Here is a 21,137-nt window from a genome sequence, read left to right on the forward strand (position 1 = left end):
TTAGCTGTAAATATTGTCTTTAACGATATAAGCTGCCTTGGTTCCTTTTTAAGGAAAAAGATGGGGTAGACAGATTTCAAACAAACAAACAAACAAACAAACAAACAAACAAACAAACAAACAAACAAACAAACATTTGAACATCACTGGAGTGGATGACAATAAACTGAGCTTAGCTGAAAAGAATTTCACCTCAAGGCGGCAAACAGAACAAGACATGTGGATAAGGCCTTTGCAGTATAAGAGATTTTTCTTCCTATGAAACTTGGATCACAGGAGCTTTCTTGGGACAACAGAAAGGTTGAACTTCACACCAGAGTAATGTCCCCCTCTGTTAATGATACTTTGCATCTCTTGTTGTGCTTCATGGTCATGTGGTGTATATATATCTGGATGAGTGTCCCAATGTATTTGGGGTTACTGATTCAGTAGGATTGTACACACATGCCATACTGTAATTGAATATATTGAACTGAACCAGAACAAAAATTGAATCCTCCAGGCAAGTGGGAAATGATTCGCAGTTAGCATGCTAGCTAGGTAAATTATTTGCTAATGTTCGGCGCCATCTGACTGGGGCACAAGTAGATAATATTTCACTAGTGTGACCACAGCATCAGTTGGGCCAGAATCCTATTGACTTGAGCAAACATGTTCGGGAACTCATTCGAGACAAGGGAAATGTTGTGCAACTGATTGTGTGATCAGGCACATGAGGACTTACCAGCATAAAATGAAAATTGCTAATGCCATTGCCCTTCCACTCACGGTATCTCTGGTTAGGTTTTAGGGTCACAAGAAGTAGTAGAAGTGGGGTGGAATTAACCCTGGACTATAAATGGTGAAATTAAGAAAGGAAGTATTCTCGAAGGCTTTCACAGCTGGGATCCGATGGTTGTTGTAGGTTTTTCAGGCTGTTTGGCCGTGTTCTTGAGGCTTTTCTTCCTAACGTTTTGCTAATCTCTGTGGCCTGCATCTTCAGAGGACAGGAGTTAGAACCAGAACACAGACAGGGTTCTAACTCCTGTCCTCTGAAGAAGCCGGCCACAAAGACTGGTGAAACATTAAGAAGAAAAACCTCCAGAACACAGCCAAACAGCCCGAAAAACCTACAACAACCAAAGGGAAGAAAGCTTCTTCAAGGAAAAGTTGTTTCAAAGGTGTTTAATACAACTAATTTGTTACATTAAAAGAAGGGTAGGGAATCTATTGTGGGTCTACCATTCCCATTATCCCTGTCCACTAGCTATGTAGTGTGAGCTGATGTGACTTATTTCTCTATTTTTACAAACACTCAAGCTACCTAAACCAGTGCTGAATGATAGGCAGCCCTTTTGTCTAACAAGATTGGGAGATACATTCCAACCCACACCACCATAGGTGGAATCTGAAACCTATACTTCATACCCCTATACTTTCTTTCTTCCATGCCTGTGGCTCACCACAGCTCTCACTGCACCTTGCCTCATGCATCTAAAAATATCTTCCCTCTCCTTCCTTTCCTTTCCTCTTGCCTCACTTTGCACTGACATTCCCCCGCCCTTGGTACCTTATGCCATGTCACCTTCCATCTTTTCTCTCCATTCCTCCCTTGGTTTATTTATTTATTTATTTATTTTATTTATATCCCGCCTATCTAGTTGCGGGGACTACTCTAGGCGGCTTACAACAGAGATAAAATACTATACAAATAAACCAACAAATTACAAAACAATTAAAAGTAAAAAGACAATAAAAGAAAAGAAAATCAAAAGTAATCTGGTGAGAAGGCCTGCCGAAACATCCAGGTCTTTAGTAGATTCTTAAAAGTGCCCAGCGAGGGAGCTCCGCGAATACCAGGAGGTAAATTATTCCACAGGCGAGGAGCCACCGCCGAGAAGGCCCTATTTCTTGTTTTCTCTTTTCGGGCCTCCCTCGGCGTTAGGCTCCTCAGCCTCACCTCCTGGCTCGCCCGTGTGACCCGGGTAGAACTTGGTGGGAGAAGGCGTTCCGCCAGGTATCGAGGCCCTAAACCGTTTAGGGCTTTATACGTAAGCGTTAACACTTTGAAGTCGATGCGGAACCTGATGGGCAGCCAATGCAATACGGCCAGAGTGGGCGAAATATGTTGGATTTTTTTCACTCCACTGAGTAATCTGGCCGCCGCATTCTGCACCACCTGTAATTTCCGCAGCAACCTCAAAGGTAGCCCCACGTAGAGCGCATTACAGTGGTCTAATCTTGAGATTACGAGCGCGTGTACTAAGATGGTGAGTGCCCCCACTTCCAGGTAGGGCCGCAGCTGGGCTATCTGCCTAAGGTGAAAAAAGGCGGTGCGGACCACCGACGCCACCTGTGACTCCATGGAGAGCACCGGGTCCAGATGGATCCCCAAGCTGCATACCCCATCCTTTGCAGGGAGAGTCACCCCCCCAAAAGAGAGGGAGTTTCCCAAATCCCCGACTGTGGGGGGGCCCACCCTCAGTACTTCCGTCTTGTCCGGGTTCAGCCTAAGCCCGTTCTCCTGCATTCATTCCAGTATAGTCCCCAGGCAGTGCTGGAGGCCCAGGACGGCTTCTCCTGCGGTTGGCAAAAAGGAGATGTAGAGCTGCGTGTCATCCGCATACTGGTGACACGAAGCACCACACCCCCTGATGACCCCACCCAGCGGCCTCATATAGATGTTAAATAGCATTGGGGAGATAATCGACCCCTGTGGAACCCCACAATTGAGGCTCCACGGGGCCGAGACTCTCTCCCCAAGCTGAACTCTCTGGGGACGGTCCTCCAAGAAGGAACGGAGCCAGGACAATGCCAGGCCACCTATTCCCAACTCGGAGAGCCTCCCCAGGAGGATACCGTGGTCAATGGTATCAAAGGCCGCTGAGATGTCGAGGAGGAATAACAGGGACACTTTGCCCCTATCGGCCTCCCTCAATAGGTCATCACACAGGGCGACCAAAGCCGTTTCTGTGCCGTGGCACGGCCTGAAGCCCGACTGGAATGGATCCAGGGCATCTGTTTCTTCCAGGAGCACCTGAAGCTGGTTGGCCACCACCCTCTCGACTACCTTGCTAAGGAAGGAAACATTGGCGACGGGCCTGTAGTTGCCAATTTCGTCCGCCGCCAAACTAGGTTTCTTCCTAATGGGCCTAATGAGTGTGTCCTTCAGGGCAGATGGAAATCTGCCCTCAAGGAGAGACCCATTTATAATAGCCGTGGCCCACTCCGTTGTTAACGGCCTGGCTGCTTTGATTAGCCAGGCCGGGCAAGGGTCCAAAGAGGAGGTGGTGGCATGACAGCGATCAAGCGCCCTGGAGACAGTGTCAGGCGTAACAGGCTGAAAGGTGTCCAAAATCACCAGGCAAGACGGAGCGCTGGACATCTCAGCTCGACTCACTGTGCTCAAAAAAGGAGAGAGGTCCCGGCGGATGGCCTCCACTTTTGATTTAAAAAATGCTGCAAATTGGTCCGGCGAAAAACTAGGGGGAGGCCCGTCGCCCGGACCAACTCCGGAGAGGTCGCGTACTATACGGAATAACTCCGCCTGCTGGTTGGATGCCTCGCTTATCCGGTTAGCGAGGTATGATCTACTAGCAGCCTTTACCTTAGCAAGATAAAGGTTAGTAGCGACCCTGACAGCTATCCTATTAAAATCCGTCGGGGCCCTTCTCCATCTGCGCTCTAGCCGTCTCCTGACCCGCTTCCTCGCCCGGAGGTCCCGGTTAAACCAGGGTGCCGGGCGGTCTCTGCGGCGGAGAGGGCGTTTAGGTGCGATCATGTCAACAGCCCTAGTCGCGGCAGCAAACCAGCCATCCACCAGAGCCTCGACAGGAGCGCCAGTCAGGTCAGCCGTAACACCTCTCATGGCATCCTGGAATCCAACCGGATCCAGTAGACTTCGAGGGCGGACCATAACAATAGATCCCTGCTCCCTGCGGGGGGGGGAGCCATTTTAATGGTACACTTTATTAGGTGGTGATCTGACCATGACAAGGGTACCGACTCAAGGTCAGTCACCATCAGACCACTCTCACTCCCATTGGTAGAAAAAACCAGGTCAAGTGTATGACCCTCCACGTGAGTGGGGCCGTTAACATGTTGGGACATGTTCAAGAAGGCCATGGTCTCCAGGAACTCAAGAGTTGGACCAGAGGTCTCCGCCCCCGCGCGCACGTTGAAATCCCCCAGTACCAATAGGTTCAGGGAACCCAACAGTGCCGCGGAGACGAAGTCCACCAGCTCCGGTAGGGAGGTGGCTGGGTCGCGGGGAGCACGGTAGCCCAGCAAGATCCCAGTACCATCCCTGGCCCCGATAGACACGTGGAGGGCCTCAAGACCCGGCTTTATCACCGAGGAGCGCCTAGAGACCTCCAAGCTGGACTTATGGACAATGGCTACTCCCCCCCCGACCCTCCAGTCTACCCTGGTGTTGGACAGCATAACCGGGTGGACAGATGAGAGCTAGAGGGGGACCCCCCTCTCCGCCAATCCAAGTTTCGGTTATACAAGCCATGTCTGTATCCTCCTCCAGGATAAGGTCTTGAATTACCTGGACCTTATTGGATACAGACCTGGCGTTCAACAACACCAGGCGTAGAGTGGAAGGCTGGCTGGTCTGGCTACCTCGATGCTGGGGGCTGGTCTCCGTCTCAGAACAAGGAACAGCCTTTAAACATCTGTCCCTAGTTCTTCTAACACGAGCAGGGACGGAGCCAACGCCATATCTCCCCCTACCCGTAATCACAGAAATATTCTGGGGCCCCTCGCTGGGAAGGCAGGCCTTCCAAACCATATCAAAGGAAAAAAGAAAATTAAGGAGAAAAAAGGAGGGGAAAAAGAAAAAACAACTAAGTGCAAACAATCAATTAACCCGAAATAAATAACTTATACAATTATAAAATAAACAAAAGTAATCTAACTAAAAATAATAGCAATATCAATTAAACAAACATTTAAGGAAAAAAAAAGAATTCACAGTATAGTAACTAAATAGCTGCAGAATTCCCCCAAAGGTTATCCCCCACATATAGCCAAAAGCTGTTTTTCTCTGCCAATTGATTTTGTCCCTTTAGATGATACTGGAGTCAGTGGCGTTTCATTAACAAGGCAGGAGTCCCAGATCACAAGAACGGGCTCAGAGGTCTCAATATTGTCACAGGGCAGGGTCACAAGCACTAGCAAGCAAGCTGGAAAAAGCTTGGACCTTGCCATTTCCCCCCTTAAGAATCCAGTTGGGGGGAGATCAAATGGCAGCAAGCAGGCTGAGGCAGAGAAGCAGGCGAGGGAAGAAGGAGCTGGGGGGGAATCTCCAACATGGCACCCGCGTTCCCACGCTCCGGCGACCTCCCAGCTCCCGCTGATGCTTGCAGGATCCTGCACCCTCTCGACTGCCCCCAAGCCCAGCAATCGTCCAGCCGCGCCTCCAAGGTCCCCAGTCTCCAAAAGATGCCCCGTTCCTCCACCAACTCCACCGGAGCAAGACACCTCCCAGGCAAACGAGGGACCCCCCAAGCTCCTCCAGGCCGCCGCTCACCACCGCTCTGCAGGCGAACCCGGCGTCCTATACTCCGCGCTCGCTCGTAGCGGCGTCCATCCACAACTCTGGGAACCCCGTGCCAAGATCTCCCCGGCGCGTCCAGCGTCCAGCGCGACAAGGCTCGTCTCCAGGGAGGGGGCAGGGCGTCCGTCACCAGCCCGCAGATCTTCTCCCCTCCAGCAATCGTCTCCACACCAGCCCGACGCCCGCCTCTTTCCCAAGCCTCCGAGCCCAGCGGAAAACCGGAGGAGCCCTCTCCCTGCTCCTGCTCCAACTCCGATCCCCGCTTGCGAGCTCTCGGTCCGGAACGCGGCTCCTGCTTCTCATCAACAGCGTATGTGTGGGGGAAAACAGGAGGAAATAGATAAAAGAAATAGATAAAGAAAAATAGAAATGAGAGAGAAGGAAAAAAGAGTGTTGGGGAAAAAAGAAAAAAGAAAGAAAGAAGGCCAAGAGGCGAACCGAGGCAGCGGAGAGACGCGGAGAGACACGCTAGCCGTCCGCCATCGGCGCCATCTTGACTCAGATTGAGTCCACTGGGCACATCTATTGAGTCTCTGACTTGCACATGTTAGATTCCTTGGTCCATGTTTCAAGATGGGTTCGCTAGGTAGCCAACATCACAGTGGACTCTATAATTTTGTACAGTGGCAGTAACATACCAGTGTGGTATTTTACTGCCACTCCACACACATTGAGGTATTTTCCTCCCCTCCATACACATTGGCTTGTCTCATCTTACAACACCATTCCTTTGTAAAGCAGTGCCAGATACGGTGGCCGGTGCTGACTTAAGCTCAGAGACAGAGATGGGGAACTCAGCAGAAAAAAAAAACATTTCATTAATTGTTAGTGAATTTTAATTGAGACAGCCACTGATCTCATGAACAATTAAACTGATCACCTTGTTTCTACTAGTTTTCCTGTTTCTGCTGAGAGCATTAGGCAGGCAGTGATATAAGAAGTAGGGGGAAGTGGAGTGAACCACAAGAGGGAGATACCATTTTAGGAAAGAGACAACTTGCTGTGTGGGAAAGTGGCAGTAATGGGTTTTTCACTTTCTGAAATATTTCTGAAACTGTCCTTGGTTGAACTGCTTGTGCATTCTGTTAAACAAGCCAAAGTCCTTTGCTGTGGAACATGTCCTTCCACTGAAACAAAGGTTTTCTACAACTACTGTTGTCATCATTCCATTGCTTAAATAATTTGTGTGTTCCTTGAGTACGTTGAAGGTCTCTAGATCCAAGATTTTTTTTTCCAGCTCTGAAATACATGCTTGCAATTCTCCACAGAAATCACTTGCCTGGACACTCTTCATGTGCCTTGGGCATGCTGCGTGTGGGATGGGTGGGTGTGGGGCTGACAATTTGTGTTGCTCTGAAATGTGTGTTTGTAACTCATTTTGTCTAACCTCTGTTGCAAATTTAATAAACATTGATATTGATGTTTCCTGAAGTTGTGTCCCCATTGTAGGGAAAAAATCTATACTTGTTATATAGCTGCACATCCTGCAGCTGTTAAAGGAGCAGGAACCCTGTGAGAGGACAGGGAGGTAAGGAGGTTTTAAGTAAAGCAGTTATGGGAGGCGCAACACACACAGTATGTGGGAGGTACAGAATGATAGTCTGCTGGATGAGGCTCCCTGCAAGACAAACAACCAATCTAAGAAAAGCCCACCTTTCATTTACCACCCATAAAGCATCTAGAAAAGAGCAGCTTTGAATGGGAAATTAGCTGAGGGGTGCTGATGCTGGTTCACCATTTCATGTGCATAATAAACCATCAGGCTGTTTGGATTGTGGAAGCTTGAGTATGACAGTTCTGTTTGTGAAACTAAATGTACTATTGTACTTTGATCATGTTATTTTAAAAAAATCTCCAGTTTATGAATGTGGAATATTGTGCTGCTGTGTCCATAATTTTAAATGCCAGGAAATAGGCTGATACTGCTGTACAATATCATACCCACATTGCCAGCAGAAAAAGAGATGCCAAGCTTTTCATAAAAAAAAGGACAGCCTGAATGTTGACAACACCAATGGCATCAGTCATGATGGTCTACAGGATACTTTCTTGTGCTTGCTGTCATTCACACTTGACAAAAAATAGCCCTGACAATTGCTTTCTGTTTGGGTGGGAAGTGATTAACTGATGGAAAAAAGTATTCAGCTTCTGGGATTTTCTTGGTGTCACTTTGTGAATGGTAGAGAGCAGAAGAAGGTATCTCTAAAAATAAGAATAAGAATAATATTCTTATTTTAAGAGCTTTGACACTTTCTATGCATTTGCAAGAAGGCTTTAAAAACCTTTAAAGTTACGCTGCTTTTTATTTTTAAATGATGTGCTCTTGATATGTAGTATCTGCCTTATTTAGCTATAAACTCCCGTATTTTTTGGAATATAACTTAAAATATTCTCATTCTTTCTTATTCTTATAAGATATTTGCCCCTGCATTTTGGACTTATGTATTATGAATTCTGACTTATGTATTTGCCTATAGGTTAAGTTCAGTTTTCATATACATATTTAAGTAATGTGCCTATAGTTTTCTTTATAACTTTAAGCGTTTTGGATTTTACAACAGTACTTTTTGTCTATATGGAACACAGAAGCAATGTAGATAGAGCTTGTAGAAATAGACAAGCTGATTTGGCCTGGAATTATTGCAACAGTGAAAAGACTTATTCTTTGCTACTCGGATTGAATATTTGATATAATTGTCTGAGATTATTTGGTTTCATTCTGGGAGTAACCCATTATTGGGATAAATGACAGCTGTGATGAACACAGGCTTCTGATTTTTTTTTTCTCTAGAGGTCTTTAATTCTGGAGCACCTTGAAGCCATGATTAGGCACTGGAGTTTCTAATCTGATATATCAGATATATCTGATATATCCAATCATAAAATGCTCAAGGTAAGTCCAAAAATCCAGACAACTGTGTTGGTCCTTATTTATGTACTTATTCATCTGTTTCTCGATGATTCACAAATATACACATCAAATAACATCAGGCCGTAGCATAATCCTTGATTTATTTCATTAGTTGGTAGTCAGAGAATAGCGACCGGGCAAGGGATTGTGATGGAGTGATGTCTAGCATCTTGGATTTATGCTGGAGAGACCTGAAGTTTCAGGAGAAAGAGTGGCACGTAACCTGTCCTGATCAAAGTTCCATGAATTGCTTTTTTCCAGGACTAGAGAAAAATTTTATGACAGCTTTGATCTTCACTAGGAGGTCTTTTTGTAACACTTATGTCTCAGTTCAAGACACACTGGAGATTAAGTCAGTGGCTGTGTTTCCTAGGAGACGTTGGGAACGGAAACCTGTAGAAGTAATGAGTTCAAACCATGTGATGGTGCATTAAATACACACCTACCAGGAGACCTGACATGGTAAACACATCTTATGAATGACCTTAATACTAAAAAACAAAAAACAAAACAAAACAAAAACACACACATGTGAATTGAATTTTAATAAAATTCACCCTTTACTAAGATCCAACTCACATACGTTTTCCTGCATCATTGGACATAAAAGGGTTTTTACACTTGCAGATTTATTATGTCTTTGTAACAATCTGCCCATTTACAAACATGAACAGACAGATTCTGCGGTCCAGGAGTAAGCACTGAGGTTTAGAGTAAGACCTCCAAGCCCAGGTAGGTGAGCAATCTAAAATGGTTTATGAAGCTGTTTTCTTGCATCAGGCAAATGTTGTCTTTCAGCTTCCCTGGTGAGTTCTACTGCCAAAATCATTACATATTCTTGGTGAAAGGGAACAAAATGGGTTTTAAGGGGTTCTTGCTACAGCCAATAGTTTTAATTAGCTTTTATTCCACCACCACCTCCATTAGTGTGCAGACCCTGTCATGGCTAGAAGTAAATATGTTCCCTTTGCATTACACAACAGAAAACCACAGCCAGTTCAATCGATCTACCTCTTTTGAAGAAAGCTATAGATATGCCAGGAATCTAGGAGTAGATATTAGTGGGCACAGAAAATGTAAAATCAACATTCCGTGAAAAACCGAGCTGTTCTTGTAGAAGCTGGGTGGCTTAAAATATTAATTGCTCTTTCAGGAGTTCTCTAGATTACATTGACTTACATCCTTATGAGGAAAAGTCCATTTATCCTAACACAAGCTTTTCTCAGCACACATTTGGCAAATTAGCTCCCTTTTTTTTGTAAGTGGTACGCTGGGAGATAGGTTTGCTGGCACATTTAAGGCCCATAGTAGTGAAAGACTGGCATTGCCTGGAAGGATAATGTAGTAAGAAAAGGAAATACCTTCTTGTTTTATTGTGTGATTTGATCTTCATCCAAGAAAAACAAAATGATGGCTCTCTGATGCTGTGCAATAAGAAAACAAAAATCAGAGCTCAGAGCAAGGTCTTTTTTTTGTGGATGTGATGTGGGACTACAAATCCCAGATTCCACCAGGCAGCATTACTCTGGCCATGCTTCTTCGAAAATTCTGGGAACTGCAGTTTTAAAGGGTAACTCCTCAGAGAGCTCATTTAATTTAAAAAAAGAGGCCAGTGCTGGAACATTGTAAACATACGCCGCTCTGTTGCATCTCTTGCGAGCTACTTTGTTTCCTACATGAACCTATCATCTGCCGAGGCCTTTTGCATTGTCACTGAATCATTGTAATGGCCATTGCTGCATTTTGTGCACCTGACTTAGAACAGAGTTCTGCTGCCAGCTCTACTGGATGGGAATCCTTTATTTTGTCATGTTTGGCAGTCAGTACATTCAATTAATCACTCATCCAAAGAACCACTGCCACACATGTTCACGGGTCAACAGCTCACCAGTCAAAGCACTCTTTTCTTATAAAGCATTTGAATAGATGTAGGAAATATTGCTTTTCTGAACTGTAATTCCAAAATCCTCCAGCTGTAATGGCATGCTATCTAGTGGCTTCTGGAAGTTGAAATCTGGTGGATTTCCTCAAAAGTTTGCTTTTGAAGCAGGGACATTTGCTGTAATAAGTAAAGGGAGAAAGACTTCCCAAGCAGTAAACATTGGAGTTCATGAAAGGGGAACAAAAAATTAGTTATTTATTCGCGAAGGCTTTCACGGCCGGGATCTAATGGTTGTTGTGGGTTTTTCGGGCTCTTTGGCCATGTTCTGAAGGTTGTTCTTCCTGACGTTTCACCAGTCTCTGTGGCCGGCATCTTCAGAGGACAGCAACCTGACAGGAAGAACAACCTTCAGAACACGGCCAAAGAGCCCAAAAAACCCAGAACAACAATTAGTTATTTAATTTGCTAGAATCACAATTTTATTACTAGAGATGGGACGTGATGGGAGTATCTTCCTGTTACCTGTCTCATAATAACCTAGATGGCTTTGCATAAATACATGTTGAGTTGGGTGGGTGGGTGAGTCAGGTCTGAAAGTCTGGTGCCTGAATACCTGCCTTAGAGCCCTATAGATCTGTATAGACCTTTAGGAAGAATCAGAAGCCTGTGTTCATCACAGCAGGCATTTACACCATTTACAGTTAACCATCTCAAATCGTATCAAAATTCATCTGGGTAAAACATGCTTTATTGTTGTAATGATTCCAAACAACAGCCTATTTAATTCTGCAAGCTTTTTAACCTACATTGTTTCTATGTTCCATGTGCATAAAAAATACTTCCAAGTTGTGAAAGACACCCAAATGTCTTGTGGCTATGGAAAAACTCTAGGCACAAAAGGTTAAAAATATAGGAAAGCTAAACTTAAGTTGCAGGCAAATACTTAAGCCAGAAAATGTACTTAAATCCAAAATACAGAAGCATAAAATGTGCAATATAATATCAAAAAGAATTTGACTTTCCTTCTAAGGAACTTATAGACTAAAAAGGCACAATCAAAATATAAAGCATTACAGCTTTAAGCAATATCCAATCCTAAGCTTATTACTGGACATATATAACCAATATCCTAAAGGCTCATCCAGCCAACCGAGTTTGAATCTACAGAGGGAAATTCATGTTGTCCTTTTCTGTTCTTGAAGTGCTGTTGTGAGCTGTGCTGCTACATGTTGCTGCTCTTTGATGTCTGGTTTCCAGTTTCAGTGTTGTTGGTATCCGGTTTCTGTGTGCGTGCATTGCCTCTTGCCTCCCTATATTTATATTTCTCTCAGTTGTTTTTATTTCTATTCAACTACTGTATAAGCTACTGAATTTTGCTGGTGTAGTAAGTTACCAATCTCTGTAAATATTTTAAAAAGAAGTCTCTATTACTTTTACTAGGGTGGCCAAGTATCTGTCTCACAAACTAGGAGACTAGCATGTTGCTGCTACAGCAGATGATAACCTTTATTTTGACTAAATGGTTCCCTGAACCTATGGGAATAGTAAATTACTTGAGTATGTAGTATTTTATTGGGTAGGCATAATGCCATGAGAGTAAAGTGCTGGTGAACTGATTTGGTCAGGTGCCAGTTTGCTCTATCCACATTTTAGGAGTCTAGGAGTTTTTTTTTTCTTTGTCTTCTCCTTCATTTTTTTTCATTCTTATCATTTGTTTACCTCCATGCTCAGCTGTCAGTTGTTTGGGGAAGGGACATGTTTGTGAGGCAAAGTTATTTTACATTGACTTTGCTTCCAGACTTGGCTGGAGAGCTGCCTGTTTTGCAGTGACTTTTAGTGTACAGCTCTTCAAACCCCATTTTAAAAGCACAATGACTAAGTAACAGGAGGATTATGATCTGGGTCCCAGGCTGTCATCCAAATGATGCTGTTATATGACCCCACAGCATCTAGATTAGCGTATACCTGAGACAGGGATATTTGGGTAGCAGGCTCTCGGTTATGCAACTTCTTCCCAAGGAAGGTGAGATGGTTTCCTCCTTCCTTCCTTTGTTGCCGATGGACAGTAAAAGCCATTCTGTTACTTTTAATGCTGTTGTTTTTTTTAATGCTGCATCATCTTTTGTTGCTCTTCCATTTCAATGCAAATGCTACTTTCAAATGTTGGCATATGATTTTGGGTCTTTTGTTACGTTTTCTTGGGTTCAGGGTAAAATGTTAATGATGTTTTTGTTTCACACCATTTAGAATGTAATTTATAAAGGTAAAGAGCAAATAATAATACTATAATCATAAAACTGCAGAGCTGGAAGGGACCCTATGGATCATCCAGTCAAGGAGGTACAATGGGGAATTGAACTTCTAACCTTTGGCTCCACAGCCAGATGCTTAAGTCAATGTCCACACATGACAGAACAAGGGAAGACAAAAAACAAACAAACAAAAAAGCTAATTTAATCAGATGAAAGCCAGTACTTCAGCTATTTGAACAGATCTTAAGCTAGCCTAAGATAGTTTGCTGCCTGAAACAAACAACAGGACAACCACTCAGTCTGTCAAAGTACATACAAAGTGCATAGTACCCTAGGCCAACCAATTATTTATTTTGCACATGAGGCAGAAAATTCCACAAGCACCACATCCCTAGCAGGAAAATAAGAAATTAAATAACTAACAATATGTTGCCCTTCTGTGACACTCAAAATCTGCTGCTCAAGGCCACAGTGTCGCACAGCCTAATAGTATGGCCAGCCCTGATCATTAACTCATAGCTCTTGAGTGAGTACTTGGGCAAGGAGGTCATTGGCTTTCAGACATGAGTTATAAGGAAGAAAGACAAAAGAATCTATTTAGGATCATTACAGGAGATTAAATTACGATAATAATTAGTTTGCTGGCTGTTCTCCCAATTTCCTTCTTCTTCTTCAATCTTTGTGGGGGAGTTTGAGAGATTCCAGGTTGAAGCTAATATTGCAAGGTAGGCTGATTGCTACTCTGGTGATTAAAAACAGTTCAGTGAAACAGGGATTGAGTTGGATCTCAAGTAATATTGATGCAACACCAATAGGAAATCCTGTGAAGTTTCATTGCAGAAATATTAAAGTGTGTGAAACTGTATGGCATCTGTATTAAACTAGCTTGCTCTCATTTGCTAACAAGGCTTCTTTTTGAAGAAGGTAAGTGTTCCTGACAGTTCAGAAGAAGTCATAGGTAAATTCATAACTTCCTACTCAGCTGGGTTGCTGTGGAAGTAGTTTTTAACCTGGGGACACTTTTCTTTTATTGATGTATTCTTAAGTATTTCTAATCCGTTCCATGTTTGGATTGTATCTATTTCATTTTGACATCGTGCAGTTTTTGGGGAGAAAGTATTTGACTCTACTGGCTCCACCCCCACTGTGGGTCCCTTGAGGTTCAGGGTAGGAACAGTATGTCATTTGGTGTGATTCTCATGTGCAAATAGTAAATCGATCTCAAGTGACCCTATTTCCAGTATGAAGTGACTTAATAAATGAGCCACTCCAGAATATTGACAAATTGAACATGTCCCCTGCTCCTCTCTAAAGGGACAAGGGAAGTGAAATTAATATTTTTGTCTCTACTAGACCTTGCCCCTTCACGGATTGCTACCTTGTCATGGCCACCATCACTGAACCAATTAGACTGAATTTTTTTAAATGTTTGCTTTTTGTGCAGTGGCAATTGAGAAATTGCTTACAGCCACGATTTCGATCTGCACTTCACACAAAGTTTCAAAATTTAATCTAAGTGATTCAGTGCATCAGTGATTATCAGCAGAGTCAAAAATATTAATTATATTTCCCCTAGTACTCCACAGAGGGGAAAGGAGAAATGTTCAATTTGTTGATATCTTGAAGTGGATCATTTCATGATACCGGAAATCAACACCAGAAGGAGCCCTCCACAGCTGTAAAGCTTGATAGATAGATAGGTAGGTAGGTAGGTAGATAGATAGATAGATAGATAGATAGATAGATAGATAGATAGATAGATAGATAGATAGATAGATAGATAGATAGATAGATAGATAGATAGATAGATAGATAGATCGATAGATCGATCGATAGATAGATAGATAGATAGATAGATCGATCGATCGATCGATCTTATACCCACTCTACCCAAAGGTCTCTGGGCAGCTTACAACAATTAAAATACTATAAAATACAATAAAAAGATAAAACGATTAAAATAGATACTCTAAAAATTGCCATAAGGAGCCACACTTGATATTATTTCAATTAAAAGCCTTCTGGAACAGGAAGTCTGGGGATAGCTGCTGAAAAGGCCCTTTGCTACAAGCCATCCCTCTTACCTCCTTGAGGGATAGCTCTTTCCCCTGGCTAGATCTTAACTGGAAGGAGGCGGGCCTTCAGGTATCCAGGGCCCAATTCCAATTTGGTCCATTCCCACCTACCTGCACCAAAAATAGTAGAACTCCTTGACGGGCATGGAGTCATATTGGTCTCCTCTAGAGATCAGGTCATCTGGTCACTGGAAAAAAGAACAGACCAAGTCACCCCACAGTATAGTGAACAGCAGGGCAAATACCCATCTAATCAAGCCCAAAGGTGAGCTATCTAGCTTACAGATTGACTGACTGATCAATTGATTGATCTGTCCCTCCCTCCCTCCCAACACTCTATTTTTCCCTTTGTCATAAGGAAATCCTAGTTTACTGCAGGTGGAATCTATTCATCTGCTCACAAAATCATCTTTGAAGTTACACTGTGGCCTTACATAACCAGAGGGGCATTTTTGTGAGCCCTCCTCTACCCCTGCAAATATTTTTCTGAAAGAAACACAGCCTAAAAATGAAGAGAGAGGGGTGATGGTGGTGGTGGAGCAGCATGATGGGAGTGGAAGGGCTTTATTTTTCCTTCGATTTTGAGATGTTGTTATTTTCTTTTGTTAATTATCCCTGCCCCCATTTTTATTTTTTCTTTAAAAGAGAGGTATAAACTTTGGAGATTCTGCAGTAATTTCTTCTCCAGGTTTGTTAGGTGAACATCATCACATTTCCTGAGATTCTGTGGCCAAAACTTGAGGCGTTGGAGGGCAAGTGCTTGGGATAGGTCCCTCTGATGTCACGGATGCAAGGGAAGGAGACCAAAACTGCTTGTCGACCAGTTGGCTCAGGAAAATGGTCATGAGGGAAACCTGGTTAAGTGGTCTCAGAAGGCAGGTCAAAATTAAGTAACGAGGTAAGATGGTGAGGTAACCCATAAGCAGTATTTATCTCTGCATGTGAAGATTGTTTGGCTGCTAGGGAGCTGCTGATGGGTCCCGCAGCTGGAGTAGCTGCCCCTATTCAAAGCACAGCACCAGGGAAAATCTTGCAGGCTTTCTAAGTTTCCCATGTTTTTTCCCAGGCGCTCTGCTGCTGTTGGAATACATCTTACTTTAGCATGCACAATTGTCCCAAGTGTACACACCAACTTGTCTCTCTCCCCAGTTTTCCCTTCACTTCTGGCTTTTGGGGACAAACCATGTGCAAGTGCAACACACACATCTCTTCTTGCAGAACCTGTGGTCGCTGTGCCAGCTGAGAATGACTGGAAGTGGGAGCCCAGACTTTAGAACCACTTTCCAGGCCAAAACCGAGCATTCTTTTTCTCTTGTGTCACTTACCCTGAGCTCTCGCTTCCCTTCTGGAGACCCAGCCTTACTGCTTTGCCTGATTTAACTTACCAAAGTGGTAAAGGTTTGGCTTTTTAGAAAGCTCTTTGTCACTTACAGTGGAATGAGGCTTTGACTAGGGACACCTCAAGCCTATGGTTCTCTATAAATGTCCTATAAATGATGCAATTTCATGTCAGACTACATTTTTCTTAAGGTATTCCAGGTAGCACAGTTAGCACAAAGCTCAAGAGAGAGCTTTGTGCTGCAATGGGCAGTGCCATACTTTAAAGGGAATGAATGGATGAATGAATTTGCGAGCATGAAATAGAAAACCTTCAGCTAACATAGACGGTTAATAAAAAAAGCACCTGCTGGAGTTTTGTTTTCAACCTTGCATACTGCCTGTAGTTTGTTTGACTGGAAAGAAGTTTTCTGGACTAGTATGATTGTCTATCTATCCAGCTCTAAGCAATAATTCCTTCCAGTCTGAATTCAAAGAGATCCCTGCCTCTTTGCAGTGTTTCTTTTCCCTCTTTTCCCTCATTCAGTTGTTGATTGCTTGGTGTTGTTCTGTTTGCAACTGTAAGTAAAGAAACATTTTCATTCTTTCTCCCAGAAACGTCTCAGAGTGAGTTATTAAAATTTTAAGTGCCAGTTAATGAGAAAGGGATGGACTATCTGGTGAACCTATAGCTATTGTCCTCTTTGAGTCTCTATAGTTTGACTGCAAAGCACAAGGAATTTTACCAGAAATTCAAAATTTTGGAACAGACCCCCATACAACATCCCCCCCACCAGAAATGAACTTTACTGATCCAGCCTTCCAGAGCATCAACTGAAACCAAAATGGGTTATTGGTTCACAACAGAATCCCAAGAATCCCCAAGAACACGGTAGATGGAGAAACTGGAAAACAGAATAAACAATACACTGTCTGATGGTTGTTGTGGGTTTTTTGGGCTCTTTGGCCATGTTCTGAAGGTTGTTCTTCCTAGTGTTTCACCAGTCTCTGTGGCCGGCATCTTCAGAGGACAGCATTCTGTGCTCTGGTGTAGTTTGTTTGGGAGTTGAGTGTTTATGGCTGTGAGATCAGCTTTTGTCCTTTTCAGGAGATGGGTGATTAGTGTGTCTTGCTGTGGGTGTATTGTTGTGATAAGGAGGAGAGATTATCTGTCACTGTGACTGATGGGTGTCATTAGCTGGTCTTTTGTGTGTAGTGATCCCCGGTCCTTGTGGTAGAGGTAGAAGATGCCGGCCACAGAGACTGGTGAAACATTAGGAAGAACAACCTTCAGAACACGGCCAAGAGCCTGAAAAACCGACAACAACCATTAGATCCCAGCCGTGAAAGCCTTCATGAATACACTGTTTTCCTCTTTTTCTGTCACACCTGACCTGCACACCTCTGCCATTCTTCCCTTTGCCTAATTATAACGGCCTCACCCTCTGCACTGAAAATCTCTCACCTTTTAAGAGAAACAGTGCCCTAGCAAGGTGCCCTATATCCATAAGGTTCCAATAACAAATCAGAGGGTGGAAAATAAGAAGAAACCATTGTGATTTTTTAAAAAAGAAGGACCAACAACCCATCTAGCCTAACATTTGCAATGCCTCAGCAGAATGCCATTCCCCCTTCTCTTTACATGGCATATCTTGGCACAGCTCAGAAGAGTTACTTTTGGAGACTACATTTCCCAGAATCCTCCAGCCCAGTCTGGGTGTCCCCCCCCCCATTTGTTGTTTTATGCAGTAAGGAAATGACTTAAGGACAACCCGATGAGTGAGCAACCTTCCAAGTCTTGCAAATGAAAGACCATGACTTCTTGGATCAACCCATCTCATATCTGGTTGTACTCTTTTCCAGCTGCCTTCCACTGTCCCCAGCATTATCTTCTTTTGCAGTGTAGTTTTTGTAATAGCCTTGCTCCAAAATCTTTTTCCAAGCTCTGTGCCTCCTGTGCTTTTGAATATGTGGGAGCTAGGTGTTCTTCAACAAAATCATCTGTTCATAATGCCCATAATAATTGGAAAGCACTGTCAGAATCATCTGGAGCTAAGCAAGTTCTTGTCTGCATTGTTTTAGAGCTCTCTCTGCTCCTGACCCACTTCCCATGAAAAGCATCAAACATCTCCCAAATGTGCCTCATTGTACAGCATTGCATCCTGCTTATTTCCTCATTCATATTTCCCTCTGCCTGACACAGATCTTTGTATCCACCACAGATTGTTTAAATATCTCAAAGGAAAACATCTGAGAACAATGTGCATGTTTTATAATTGTTCTCAAGCTGATTAAAAAGCAACTTTTTTTCTTCCTTTTTCATAGGCATGCACACAGAGAACATAACATGTTGGAGAATGAAAGTCACACAGATTGTCATATAGAGGAAGGGCAGGCTCTGTTCTCGATCATTCCAGAGTGCAGTACACATAATAAAAGGCTCCCATAATAATAGGACGGTACGGCTAAAAATATTGCAAATAAATAAATAAAATAAATAAATAAATAATAGTCCTCAAGTTAAAAGAGGACTATCAGGAGAAAAAACTTCTTAACTGTTAGAGCAGCACGACGGTGGACCCATTTACCTCGGGAGGTGATGAGTGCTCCAACGTTGGAGGCATCCAAGAAAATATAGGATACCGATCTGTCAGATTGTACTTTGATTTGGATTCCTGCACTGAGCAGGGAGCTGGACTCGATGGCCTCTTGACTCCTTCCAACTCCATTTGGATTCTATGTTCCAATTCTATATTCTTCCAGTTCTATATTCTGTGACTAATGCTGTAAAGAACTGCAAGGAGGATAAGGCAACAATCTAAGATGAGGAAGACAGAAAGTAGATAATGGTATATTACCAAATCTCTAAGGAGTACGTTCAATTGTTAGTCCTAACAAAAGTAGACCCATTGAATCAATGGAGTTTACATAAAGTGTTGGTTTATCATTCACCAATTCATTGACTACTGACTGGATTTTGCTCCTCTTATTTGTTGTATATCAGTAAAGATTTCTGACTAATGTTCCCAGGTCAGCATTGGCTGAAGTCTCAGAAAATTACTAAGCTCCGGGTGTTTCCATCTCTGTCTGCAGGTTCTCATAGCTCCCAATGGAAAGTACTGTATGATAGTTCCATAACTTGAAAGTTTGCTTTCTCAAGAAGATTTAAATAACCCCTGTAATGATCTTTCCAGCTTTCTTTATTTTGTATCCTTCTATATGTAGAACTGCTGGATAGTTCAATGATTTAGGTATCTGACTGCAGAGCCAGACATTGTGAGTTCAATTTCCCTCTGTGCTGAATTCTAAAGTCACTTCCAGCTCTGCAGTTCTAAGATTATTATATATGTATAGAGGAAGTAAGAACCTCAGGATTAAGTACTTCTGTAATAAGACCAGGTAAAGCCAATCCATATTGGATCAAAAGTAAATATTGTTGCTTTCAGCAGACCCTGTGTTTAAGTAAACGGCCATAGATCAACAATACAACAAAAATATGTTTATAACGATTAGCTAAGCAAAATGTACTCTGTAAGAGTTTGAGCAATAGATTCAGGACTGTAGCTTTCTCTATTTTACATTAGAAATGAGACTATTATATATAAGTCTAGAGTTTAACATTGCTACTTCGTCAGACTATAAATTCTGAATACCTCAGCCATCATGGCTGTGGTCATGTTAGTTGAGTGGCTCTTTTTTGTAGCCCCCAAAAGTAACAATTCAGTGTTCCAGGTAACACATCTCCTTTCACTTAGAAAAGTGATCTAACCCATGCCTGCACTACGTGTAATTGATGAGGCATCTGTAGCCCACTAGCCATGTTTTGTGATTCACACCATGGCTTCAGAGTAGCACAGAGCAAGCAAAATCAGAAGGATTATCACACCTCTAATGGGGCATCAAATATGGCAGATTGGAGTTTGCTGACTTAGTGAATCATCTTGTTAGCTGACTTGATTCGATCTAACACAAGCAGTTCTGAGGTCCATTAATAGCTATATCAGGGAATTGGGCAGATATTTAACTATACCATTGAAATAAAATTGATTTTAGATGCAAAGTTTACATGATTTAAGTGAAGCAGGCTTGAAAGAAACCCCACTACAGTCTTGATAGAGCTGTTTACTGAAGAGAACTGGTTCTGCCATTCCTATAAGAGACACTGGCCCAGCACTGATTGGCTAGTAGTTATGACAACACAGATATGTTCAAGATTTTCAAACTTGTTTTTCTACTGATCTGCCTTTAAAAAAATAGGACCCGAGAGGAGAGTGGTAGAGGAGGTCTTACTGTGTTCAATAGAGCTTACTCCCACATAAGTGCATATAGGATTGCAGTATAATTGGGTAAGCAGATACATGGTGTTTAAACAAAATAAACAACATACTACCTGTGAGAGTGGGACTGAGAATTCTAGAGGGAATGGGATTCCTGGTGGGTTGCATGGCAATATTAAAAGTGCAATATGGGCAGAAGGCATGCAGTGGTTCCTGTATTAATGTACAATCGCATATAGCATTCATGTATTTTACTGCGCACAAGCAGCATTAAAGTTAATAGCTTCATGCACTTGTTTCAGGAATTATGGCTTTCTGAATTGTAAGCTAGAAGATTTTCTTAGGTGGGTTACGATATACAACAACAGCAACTATTATTATTATTCAAAAACACCAGGCACACTCAAAATTTTAAAAACATTGACTGGTATTATATAACAGATACAAGTTTTAACCAAAAACCTAAGTATCTGTTAAATATTAGCACAGTATGTATGCTGTTCCTAATATTGCTGGGTTTTTGTAGCTCTAATGGTGTGATTTCTGAGATCTGCAGCTGCTTATACTACTGTGTGAAATTTCTTGATATTGTTCCCAATGACTATGGGGACAACTGAAGTGTGTTTCCCCCTTCATGGGTTGCTGCCTTGTCGTGGCGAAGGGGCTTGAGTAACTCAGAGAAGCGATGGGCTATGCCATGCAGGGACACCCAAGACTGACAGGACATAGTGGAGAGTTTCGACTAAACGCAATCCACCTGGAGTAGGAACTGGCAATGCCACTCCAGTATCTTTGCCAAGAACGCCCCATGATCAGAAACAAAAGGCTAAAAGATATGACACTGGAAGATGGGCCCCTCAGGTCAAAAGGCATCCAACATG

Source organism: Pogona vitticeps, chromosome 1, assembly GCF_051106095.1.
Source record: "Pogona vitticeps strain Pit_001003342236 chromosome 1, PviZW2.1, whole genome shotgun sequence".
NCBI classification, from domain to species: domain Eukaryota; kingdom Metazoa; phylum Chordata; class Lepidosauria; order Squamata; family Agamidae; genus Pogona; species Pogona vitticeps.